General features: G+C 42.7%; 1 pseudogene; it reads right to left on the bottom strand.

Moving 5' to 3' along the window:
• Positions 1-11345: 11345 nt before the first annotated feature.
• Positions 11346-11463, bottom strand: LOC145392742 (5S ribosomal RNA; annotated as a pseudogene).
• Between the last annotated feature and the right edge of the window lie 910 nt (positions 11464-12373).

Here is a 12373-nt window from a genome sequence, read left to right as displayed (position 1 = left end):
GTGTGTGTGTGTGTGTGTGTGTGTGTGTGTGTGTGTGTGTGTGTGTGTGTGTGTGTGTGTGTGTGTGTGTGTGTGTGTGTGTGTGTGTGTGTGTGTGTGTGTGTGTGTGTGTGTGTGTGTGTGTGTGTGTGTGTGTGTGTGTGTGTGTGTGTGTGTGTGTGTGTGTGTGTGTGTGTGTGTGTGTGTGTGTGTGTGTGTGTGTGTGTGTGTGTGTGTGTGTGTGTGTGTGTGTGTGTGTGTGTGTGTGTGTGTGTGTGTGTGTGTGTGTGTGTGTGTGTGTGTGTGTGTGTGTGTGTGTGTGTGTGTGTGTGTGTGTGTGTGTGTGTGTGTGTGTGTGTGTGTGTGTGTGTGTGTGTGTGTGTGTGTGTGTGTGTGTGTGTGTGTGTGTGTGTGTGTGTGTGTGTGTGTGTGTGTGTGTGTGTGTGTGTGTGTGTGTGTGTGTGTGTGTGTGTGTGTGTGTGTGTGTGTGTGTGTGTGTGTGTTTTAACTCCTCCTAAGCTATTTAGTGGATTTGAATGAAACATCTCAGGTGAGTCTGTCGGGTTTTTGTGAAGGATGCCCATTATATACAATTTTCCCACCATGATCTTTAGGTGAGTCAGCTCTCCTTGCCAAATAAAAAATTTTTCAGAAATAGTAAGAGGAAGGCAGATATGGTTTTGAAATCTTAGTGTATGTTGTACAAAGGCCTCTCATCAGTAAGGCGATACATAGGGAGCGTGATCCTCCCACTGATTCTTGAGAGTCAGCCTTCCTCCTAGAAATAAAAACAACCAGAAATAGGGGAAAGTGAGCAGATGGATTTCAATGAAGCTTCTTAGGTCAGTTCGTCTTGTTACTTGACAATGTCCTCCTCCATAAAAAGTTATCCACCATTAATTTTAGGAGGGTCAGCCCCCATCCAAAATTTATAAAGGATTCAAAATAGGGGAAGGAAAAATGTTATGGTTTTGATATCCTAGTACAGTATATGTAGTACAATGGACTTTCATCCGTAATGCGATATTTGGGGAGTGTGACCCCACCCCCCAATAATTCTTGGAAGGTCAGCCCCCTCCCAAAAATAGAATGGATCAGAGAAAGGGGGGAATACTTAAATGAAACTTGTCAGGTGATTTCGTCTGGTTACTCAAAAGGTCTTTCATAATATACAATTTTTAAATCTTGGCTTTTACCGGGTTCACTTACCCCCCTCACCAAATTTAAAATTCTCAGAAATAGTGAAAGGAGAGCTGATATGGATTTGATATCTTAGTACATGTTGTACAATGGACTCTCATACGTGATGCGATATTTAGGCGTAAACCCCGAATGATTCATGGGGGATCAGACGCCATAAAAAAAAAAAAAAAAAATACGATCAGAAATATGGAAAAGTGAGCGGATGGATTTCAGTGAACTCAGCATCGCAGGAATAACTATGGAGTTTCCATTTTTTCCCCCCGAATGTACGAAAAGGAACTGCACATCGATATTTAAGGAGTATGACTCCATCCCACCCCCCACTCACGATTCTTGGGGTGTCGGCAGACCTTAAAAAATAAAAAGTTGAATGAAACTTTCCAGATGAGTTCATCTTGCTGCTCCACAGGTTTTCCACTATATACAGTTTTCCAACCATGATTTTTAGGGGAATCAGCCCCCTCGCCACACACACCAAAAAAAAATCTCATAAATAGTGAAAGGAGGACGGACATGGCTTTGCTATCTTGGTATGTGTTGTACAATGGACTCATCCGTAATGCAATAATTGGGGAGAGTGAGCCCCCTCATGATTCTTAGGGGGCCAGTACACTTCCCCAAATTAATAATGAATAGAAACAGGGGAAAGATTTGAATGACATTTAATAGGTGTGCTCATTTGATTCCTGGGAAGGTCTTCTATATGCAGTTTTCCAATCATCATTTTCTTGGGGGTCAGCCTTCTTCAGCAAAGCAAAAATTCTCAGAGATAGTATAAAGGAGGGCAGATATAGGTTTGGTATCTCATTATATATTGTACTATGGACTCTCATCTTTAATGCGATATTTGGGGAGCGTGCCCCCCTCCCCAATGATGATTGGAGGGGTCAGCCTCATCCCCAAAATGAAAAAAGATAAGAAATAATGGAACATGAGCAAATGGATTTCAATGAAATCAGCACACATACAGTTTCCATGTTTACTCTGAATGCACAGGAAAAAAGTGCACATCTACTTTGTTTTTGGTTTATTCTGTCTATTTTCAGACGATTTTATTCACTGTAGTTAAGACGACCTGTGGCAGTAGTCAATGCCGTATGTAACCTCAGCATTGCAAAGCATCTAGTCAAAATAAAAAAAATAATGGAGAAGACAGAAACCATACAGCATGAGAAAAAATATAAATGATGAGAAACAGGGAAGTGAACACGGAAGTAAAAAAGTGACTGCATGAAAGCATTGTGATACCAACTCTAACGTATGGAAGAGAAGCTTGGACCTTGTTGGAAAGACACAAATCAAGAGTGAGGTCTGTGGAAATGAGTTTTTTGAAAGAAGCATGGGGAGTTACATGGAGAGACAGATTGGCGATTGAGGAAGTGAAGGAGCATTGTGGTGTGCATGTGGATATAACAGAAAGCGTTAGGAGAAATACACTGAGGTGGTTTGACCATGTGGAGAGGATGGAGAGCGAGAAACTAAAGAGGAGAGCGTATGTGAGTGAGGTGAATGGGAGGAGAGCGAGGAGGAGGCCGAGGATGTGATGGAGGGATGGAGTGGAGAGGTATATGAGATAGGGGAATGTGTCCTGGGGGGAGGACAATGCAGTGGAGAGGAACAGGGCAACATGGAGGCCGTTTGTTTGTGGCCACCCTTTACGGCATTAAGGCAGAAGATAGACAGATCTTTGGGTGGCAGTAGTCATCTTTGTGAAGCATCCATCAATACAGCAATGAGAGAAAGACAAATGAGGCGATTGACTTAGATCAGTGAAGCTAGTGTTTTAATTAGTAACGAAGAGAAGCAATGAGCGACTAACGTAGTGGAAAATATGAGGGGCGAGGAGAGGGAGATTATGAGAAAAAGAGTTGTGATCAGTAGGAAATAGAGTAAGGGATGTAGATGAGAGAGAGAGAGAGAGAGAGAGAGAGAGAGAGAGAGAGAGAGAGAGAGAGAGAGAGAGAGAGAGAGAGAGAGAGAGAGAGAGAGAGAGAGAGAGAGAGGGAGAGAGAGAGAGAGAGAGAGAGTGAGATAGAGAGAGAGAGAGAGAGAGAGAGAGAAATATGGAAGGTATAGCTATCGTCATTTCCTAATAATCCACAGCATCGACTACACATTTATGGCACGTCGGTCACTTGAAGAATAGGATCAGAGGAAGGTATTTGTGGGCAAACGGGGGTGGCAGTGGCGGCAACGAAAGGGTTCAAGAACAGCAGCAACAGCAGCAGCAACAGCAGTAGTAGTAGTGACAATATCAGTAAACCCAGGTTCATATGGAATGTGGACCCGGTGGACTGCAGGCTTATGTTGTCATCCTCTTGTAGTCTTTCATCCTCCTCTTTGGGGGTAGAGAGGTTGCTGATGTATACCCGTAATGCCTGTATAACCGGGCACCTCCGCAACCGATTCATATCAGTGCCACCACAGGAAGACATCCCTCTTCAGCACTGTCTATGGGCACGTAAGTACACTATACATCTTCAGCTATGAAAGGATATTGAGTAGCAAGTTTGGTGGAATATAAGGCGATTTTCTGCCCGTCAGTTTACCTTTGCTGTCTGTATTTCCACCATATGTCATGGGGTTTTGAACTTAGCAGGTAAAGTTCCAGTCCTGTTGAGGACCCGAGGTAGATCTCTGCAGGTAAAGAAGAAGCTTCCCGTACTCCACAATTTAATATCTGGAATGGATGTAGACGGAAGAGGAAGTTGGAGAAGCACAAGGATGTGACATGTGATGATGGTGCTGGTGGTGGTGATGAAGATGGTTTTGGTTGGTGGTGAATATAATGATGACGATGACGATGATGATGATGATGATAAATGGTAGGAAAAGATAAAACAAAGGAATCAACCTTGAGGGGTGCAGAAATTGAGGGAAATTAAAGAGGAAGATACAGAAACAAGAGAATGTAAAGCATGATATAATGATGATGATGATGATGAGATGATGATGATGATGTAGCCATTGTACACAAACTGAGGAAGACAGAAGGAGACGACAACGTTTAATGACCTAGCTAAGCCCTGAAGAGGAAGACTGGTGAAAAAAGGGGTGCTAAATAAATGTATACGATAATTGGAAATGAGGAGGTAGAGAAGGAAGAGGCGAAAAGAGATGGAAGGAGAGGACAGAGAAGGAAGAGGAAGACAAAAAAGAGGGGGAGATAAAGATGAATGGGAAATATAGAGATGAATGAGAAAGAGAGGGAAGATAGAAAGTGGGATGAAGCTGGAAATAGGAGAGAAGATTGCAGAGAGAGAGGAAGACTGAAAAGGAAGGAAGTGACAGACAGAGGAGGAAGGGAAAGAGAGGGTCGAGGGAGACAGGGAATGAAAAGGATGATAGAAAAGTGGGTGATGATGGAAAAGGAAGAGAAGAATCCAAAAAGAAAGAGGAAGAGTGAAGAAGAAGAACAAGTACGAGAAACAGAGGGATAGAGAAGTAAGAGCCAACAGGAAACTCAAGATGAAGGATTATTTCAGAGGGTACAGGAGTTTGGAAGGACGAAGACGTAACCTTAGTGTGACGATAATGCTCTTGGTTTCCGTCCGGGCTTACTTGTGGCTACATGATTATATATGCCGTACTGTAATACCTGGGTTAGGCGGTGAGTTAAGTCAGTAGAAGCAGAGTCCATGTGAGTTAAGCTGTGTCTCACTCTAGCATGTGGCGTGAATATGGTTCTCTCTCTTGCAAGTGAAGTTCTGTGTGTGTGTGTGTGTGTGTGTGTGTGTGTGTGTGTGTGTGTGTGTGTGTGTGTGTGTGTGTGTGTGTGTGTGTGTGTGTCTGACTGTCTCTCTCTCTCTCTCTCTCTCTCTCTCTCTCTTTCTTTCTCTCTCTCTCTCTCTCTCTCTCTCACTGATAAGTGGAGTGAACATGTCTCACTCTATGGCATATGGAGTATAGATGTGTCTCTTTCTAGGGTGTAAAGTAAATATGTGTGTGTGTGTGTGTGTGTGTGTGTGTGTGTGTGTGTGTGTGTGTCTTTCTTGGGAGTGGAGTAAATATGTCTCTCTCTCTCTCTCTCTCTCTCTCTCTCTCTGTGGGGTGTGGAGTGAACAGGCCTCTTTTTCTCTTGGGAAAGGAGTGCATATGTCTCTCTCTCTATGGCATGTGGAGTTAAGATTTGTCTCTCTTTGGGGTGTGGGGTGAAGATGTGTCTCTCTCTGGGGAGTGAAGTGAATATATGTCTCTCTTTGGGGTGTGGGGTGAAGATGTGTCTCTCTCTGGGGAGTGAAGTGAATATATGTCTCTCCCTGGCATGTGGAGTAAATCTGTGTGTGTGTGTGTGTGTGTGTGTGTGTGTGTGTGTGTGTGTGTGTGTGTGTGTGTCTCTCTCTCTCTCTCTCTCTCTCTCTCTCTCTCTCTCTCTCTCTGGTATGGAGTGAAAAATTGTCACACTCATTATATATGGTTTACTGTCATATCTGGAGAAAGTGATGGAGTAAGCATAGGAAAATGATGAGTAAATGGGAGGGAGGTGAATAAATACATGGGAACTAAGTGATGATGTAAGTGCAGTAACATAGATGAGTAAGTGGAAGAGAGTGATGAGTAAATGTGAGGCAGATGATAGAGTAAGTTGGGAAAGAAGAGATGGAGTTAGTGGAGTAAGAGAAATGAGTCTGAGGAGTGACTGGGGGGAAAAGTGATGATGATGATGATGATGATGATGATGATGGTGATGAATATGATGATGATGGTGATGATCCACCTAAATACATGCCAGAAAAAGACGTCGCGCAGAAACTGTAACAAAACAACAGATAGAAAGGAAGAGCATGACAGGACAGGCTTTACATGGAGTGACTTTATGTTTACGTATCGTGATGAGAATGATACCTCTCTCTCTCTCTCTCTCTCTCTCTCTCTCTCTCTCTCTCTCTCTCTCTCTCTCTCTCTCTTTTAATGAACTCTGCGATTGACTGCAGGAAACACAACAAAAGATAAACGAACATTTTTTCCACCATACACAGAGTTAAGCTGGAGGGCGGTAATCTCTCTCTCTCTCTCTCTCTCTCTCTCTCTCTCTCTCTCTCTCTCTCTCTCTCTCTCATTCGGTCTTACTCAGCTTATGAAAGAACTTATCACATCGGTTGAGGAAGCTCCCTAACACCTCTTCCTGAGCGATTTATTTTGTTTATTAAACCTCACTCTCTTCAGCGTTTCAGAAATCCTCCCAATATCCCCATACTTTGCATAACTAACATTCAGACGGATATTAGCTAGCCATACTCAAAAACAAATCACTAAGGAAGAGGTGTTTTTGAGTTTCCCTACTAGATGAAAATATGAGCAAAAGTGTTACAAGTTTTCGTTGCCTTTTGTTGACTGGTTGCAGGCTACTCCTAATCCTCTGCTTGTTTTGGCATTCCTATTATTCTTTTATCTTAACTTTGGCCTCATCCTTCTCGTTGCACCTCTTAACTATACTCTTTTTACTCTAACTTGGCTATACTCTTTTTACTCTAACTTGGCCTAAAACCGACATCTCTTCACCTTGAATACTGACTTGTAAGAGGAGATTAGCACTAGAATGGGATGCTTGTCACGAAGAGATGCTATGGAAAAAATAAGATCCACAGCACTGTCTTATTCTGTATTTAAGCTACGTGAAGAAAGCTGCGAAAAGAAGAAAATCTGGGCCAAGCTAGAGTAAAAGGAGTATGGCATGATATTCGAAGGAATCTATTCTTGAAACTCGGTATACTAGAGGGAGGGAGGGTAATTTTAGGCCAGGCGAGAGTGAAAAGGGTAACGTGTTCTGTTTTAGGTAATACAAGACGATTTTATTCATCTAATGGAGTCACATCGGCTTACGGGTTTGTACTGATGCTGTTGACCTTTTCATGCACGAGACAGCCTTAGCTTTCCCCTCCAGCTGACGCCAGACGGTTTTACTCAGCTGACAGTGAACAAAAGGACAGCCTTAGCTTTCCCCTCCAGCTGACGCCAGACGGTTTTACTCAGCTGACAGTGAACCAAAGCTTAAGCACAGTATAGCGGGGCAGAAGAGGAAAAATGACAGGCCTTTGTCCCTACTCATTAACAATCACCTATTTCACTAAGCATAATTTCCCTCCACTTGCCTCGTCTCCTTGTTCCTTGCTACCTCCTCTTCTCGCTTTCCCTGTCCCACAGACACACACAGGCAGATTTATCGGTAGAAGGATAGACAGATGTAGAATAAAGCTAAGAGAAACGCTTAGGCAGGTTGATGAATATACAGAAATAATAAGAAAATAATTTGATAGGCTAATTGCAAAACATATATAAACAGATAGACAGACGGGCAGACTGAGATATAAGCAGGTAGACTCAGTGGGACAGACAGGAGCACGACAGACAAGGGGGAAAGACAGGCTCATAGACGGCTGGAGATACATACCGAGTAGACAGGGACTGGAAGAGTTACAGATGGACGGATAAAGTCCATATATACATAATTAATTAGTACTGAGAAAGCTTGACAAAGATAGACAGAAGAAGAGATCAACAGTTTCAGAAATTAACTGAAATTAAGACATAAGAATTTAAAATAGTTACATACGTAGAGAGGTAAACAAAAATATTAAACATTAAAAATAGATGGATAACTAAATGATTAGATAAAAAGAAACAGAGACAGTTATGTAGTAGACATACAAAAACATAAAAAGGTCGGAAAATGGATAGAAATTAGACAAAAACATTCATTGACAGTATGGTCGTCCCGAATGGGCAAAATAGAGGAACGGCAAATATAGCATCCATGCACAGGGATGGGGAGGGAGGAGAGGCAGGTGAGAAGGATATGGGTGAAGGGAGAGGGAGAGAGGGAGAAAGGGTAGAGGAAGAGGGGCGAGGGAGAAGAGGAAGGGGGAAAGAGGGAGAGAGGCAAGGGAAGAGGAGGAGGAAGGGGAAAAGGAAGAGGAGGGGGGAGGGGTAGAGCGAGATGGGCGAGGGAGGAGAGGGAGGGGGAAACAGAGCAGGGACGGAGGGGAGGGGATTGGGGGAGGGAGGGAGGTAGGGTGACTGACAGTAATTTCAGGAGATGGGAGCAGTGAATCAAATGCCACACTGGCATCGAAACGCTCAGTCATTTCGTCGCTTTAGATAGGACAGCGATGTATGGAAATGAGAAAGAGAGAGAGAGAGAGAGTCAGTATTGTATAAGACATTTAGCCTACCTTAAATCTAATAGCCAATGCGTTTTAAAAGACAGATAGGAGGAAATAAATAAAGCCTCTCTCTCTCCTTTCCTCCCTCTCTCCCTCCCTCCCTCTCTCTCTCTCTCTCTCTCTCTATCTATCTATCTATCTATCTATCTATCTGTCTGTTTGTCCAGAGAGAAATACATTTGAAGCAATATGTCGTTCTATTTTTCTCACATCACACCATACAGTAATTTCGCCTTTGTAAAAACAGGATGGAGGGATGGAGTGGAGAGGTATATGAGAAAGGGGGATGTGAGCTGCGAGCAGGTCAGTGAAATGGAGGGAGACAGGGCGACATGGAGGCAATTTGTTTGTGGCCCACCCCTTATGGGATAAAGGCGTCTGGCAATAAATAGATAGATAGATGGTAAAAGAGGACAGTAATATGTTATGAGGTTACAGTACAAACATATTTCGGAAAGCGATATGATTTTTTTTTCTTTTTTTTTCTTTGCCGGGGTAGTGTTGTGTTTTCTTCCAATTATAACAGACGACTTGGGGACTTAGGAGAGACCACTGCTAATGAAGGGGTTAATGGTTGTTATGTATGTCCTCTGGTCGGGAAATTTCTCCAGAATTGGTAAAAACATCTGTGGTGATGGTAATAAAAATAATTCGTCAGAGGACTGATATGGTTTACTGGTTAGCCACACAGTTACCTCTCTCAGTCAAATTAGCTTATAGTTCGAGCGAGCTAAAGAAGAAAGTAAGCGAACGATAGAAGGAAGCAAGGGAACGAGAGAAGGAAGCAAGGGAACGAGAGAAGGAAGCAAGGGAACGAGAGAAGGAAGCAAGGGAACGAGAGAAGGAAGCAAGGGAACGAGAGAAGGAAGCAAAGGAACGAGAGAAGGAAGCAAACGAAAGAGTGAATGAAGTAAGGGAACGAGAGAAAGAAGTAAGGGAACGAGCGATGGAAACAAACGAACGAAATAAGGAAGCAAAGCGAACGAGAAAAGGAAGTGAGGGAACGAAAACACTACGCTATATGTGGTTTTAATGGCAGATCACAGTACTAAAAGCCGATTACCTCAGAAATTATTAAATATACAGAGAATCTACACACATTGTTGGAAAGCTTATTAAAAACCAATGTGTGTCACTTAACTGACACTTCTCAAACCGCCCACTCTGTTGCTGAAAAAAAAAAAAGAGCCAAAGAGAGGCAAACTGAGCACCAGAACCGAATAACCTAGAAAACTATTAAAACTACAGTGGAACAACGCATATCACTGCACGCTTATCAGAAAGTAATAGATTTTGCTTGAGTAACTTTCCAGTTCTTCCCTACCGTACTTCTGAAAAAAAGTCTGTCTATCTATTGCCTGACACCTTAATCCCGTAAGAAGTGGCCACAAACAAATCGCCTCCATGTCGCCATGTCCCCCGCCATTTCACTGCCCTGCTCCCAGCTCACACACCCCTCTCTAATATATCTTTTCCACTCCATATCTCCATCTCATCCTTGGCCTCTCTCTCCCTCTCCCCCCCTCCAACTCACTCACATACATTCTCCTCGTCAGTCTCTCTCTCTCTCTCTCTCTCTCTCTCTCTCTCTCTCTCTCTCTCTCTCTCTCCATGAAAAGGAAAAGTGACTGATTAAAAAAAAGGAAAAGACAAGATTATCTCTGAAATTATTAAGGTTACAACAAACCTTCGCATATCACTGGAAAGCTTACAGAAAAATAAGAGTTCAAAGTATAGCTTTTTCAAAAAATTTCATAACATTGCTTGCTAAAAAGGATTGCCATACTGAGTACCCAAACCGGACTCTCTCGGATATTACTATAGCTGCAGCAGAAGAACGTACATCGTTGAATAGCTTATAGAAAAGTAATAGATGTTACTTGAATGACATTCTCATAATTCGGTAACATACGGAGCGCGCATTCACGCACGCACGCACGCACACACACACACACACACACACACACACACACACACACACACACACACACACACACACACACACACACACACACACAAAGAACACCAGCTCTATGCTGTCTCGGAAACTGAAACTCGTGTGGATATGTGGAAGGATTTTGGAAAAAAAATTGTTGATAATCTTTTTTTTCCCATTTTTTCAAAGTGCGCATTAATATCAGGCACGTTTCTCCAACATTCCATATGCATTTAGCCAAAATGACAGCGTTGGGAAGACTGCTCACTCAAACACGTTGCACGCTTTCAAGTGTGGAGGTTTATGGCTTAATATACACGGAAGATACTCACCACAGGACAAACAGTGGTTGGAAAAAGGATATCAGTGTTCTCAGGGGGGAAACTGGATACACAAGTGTCGGGTACAGTAAGCCACCCATTAACACCTTGGATCCATGATGTATTTTGTTGGTTTTTCACTGCTACACCCAGCTTACAAGAGAGTGGTTCTGTAGGGGATGCTTACATGTGGCGGCACTGATAGAACCAATCGTCTAAGCTGCCTCGTTATACAGTTGCCCCTAAATGCCCTTCCTACTCCCCCTAATAAGGATGGAGGACTGCAGGAGGAGAACAACTTCATGCTGCAGCTCAGTGGGCTCACATAAGATGAGCCTGGGGTTTCAATTGCTATTACTACTTACGGAAGAAGTCTTACAATGATGGGTAATGCAGGCTAAATCAGACTTCTCCATTTCAAAAAGTTGTCTTAAGCTGACTGTAATATGCTGAGATAGCAAGAAGGAATCATATGACGTCTTCGATCTGAAGGGATTCAGGGAAGGCATGTGTGAGTGTTTGTGAAAAGGATTTTATGCTGTCTTCACTAGGATTGCCGTCATTTTTTCGTAGAGACAAAGAGAGAGAGAGAGAGAGAAAGATTTTCATATATATATATATATATATATATTCATTCATTGCCAGACGCCGTGTATCCCAAACGGGGTGACCAAGAGCTTAGAGTTAATTGTTTTACAGGTAGGGGTACTAATCCTCCACCAACCCCACTTGACACGTAGGGATGCCAACAGCATCTGATGTTTCCAGACGGTCACCCATCCAAGTACTAACCAGACCCAACGTTGCTTAACTTCGCTGATCGGAAGGGAAGCGGTGTACTCAATGTGGTATGGCCGTATGGCTCTAATAGTGAACCAAGTGTAATCGGCCCGCCTTAAGCCGATTGGGTGCAAGCATACTAGTATGCGACACTGGTTCAACCACAGCGCCTCTTATGTCCGCCAAAGTAGCAAGTGGCTCGGTGAACGATTCTCAAATTTTTACAACTCTGGCGGGAGGCGAACCCTTGTCCATCAGCGTGCGAAACGCACACTCTACCACTGTGACACCATATATATATATATATATATATATATATATATATATATATATATTGGGAGAAGACGGTGACTGAATCAGTAGAGAGGCGGCTGCACTCCTAATGGACCCAGGATCGAATCCCGCCCGGGGTAGGGAACAGTTTAAGGATTTGAATTTCCTAAAACCAGACTTCCCTGATCTACCAGGTGACCCGCCGACATGTAAAAATATCCCAGCTAATACCAATACACCAATCCTGTATGAGAGAGCCCTAGCATGTATTCAATATGGATGGTGGGTGTTAACGCCGAAGTGGTAACATGTGGAGGTGTAGGAGGACTATTGGGCCTTGGGATAGGCCACTGCTCCCGAAAAATAGGCCCTGAAGCCTTGCCCAGAGTCGGACACGTAATATATATATATATATATATATATATATATATATATATATATATATATATATATATATACAAAAATCATTAAAGACCAAGGCGTAGCCATTGTTCACTATTTTTCTGTTTTTTTTCGAGTTTTCTTACATTGTGTGTATGTGTGTGTGTGTGTGTGTGTGTGTCCAAGTGTGTGTCATATTTTATTAATTATTTATTTTCATTTTTAGACTTGTAGGACGTTTGTGTATCCTTACATCATCAGCGACTGTAATATAGATACAATACACTATAAAACATGACATATACAACATAAACCTATACAATATATATACAGGAAAT

The sequence above is a fragment of the Coenobita brevimanus genome, chromosome 2 (assembly GCF_032717465.1).
Source record: "Coenobita brevimanus isolate Jiangsu-jjx chromosome 2, ASM3271746v2, whole genome shotgun sequence".
Lineage (NCBI taxonomy): Eukaryota > Metazoa > Arthropoda > Malacostraca > Decapoda > Coenobitidae > Coenobita > Coenobita brevimanus.
The sequence above is the reverse complement of the archived record's forward strand: the minus strand, read 5'-3'. Positions and strand labels throughout refer to the sequence as shown.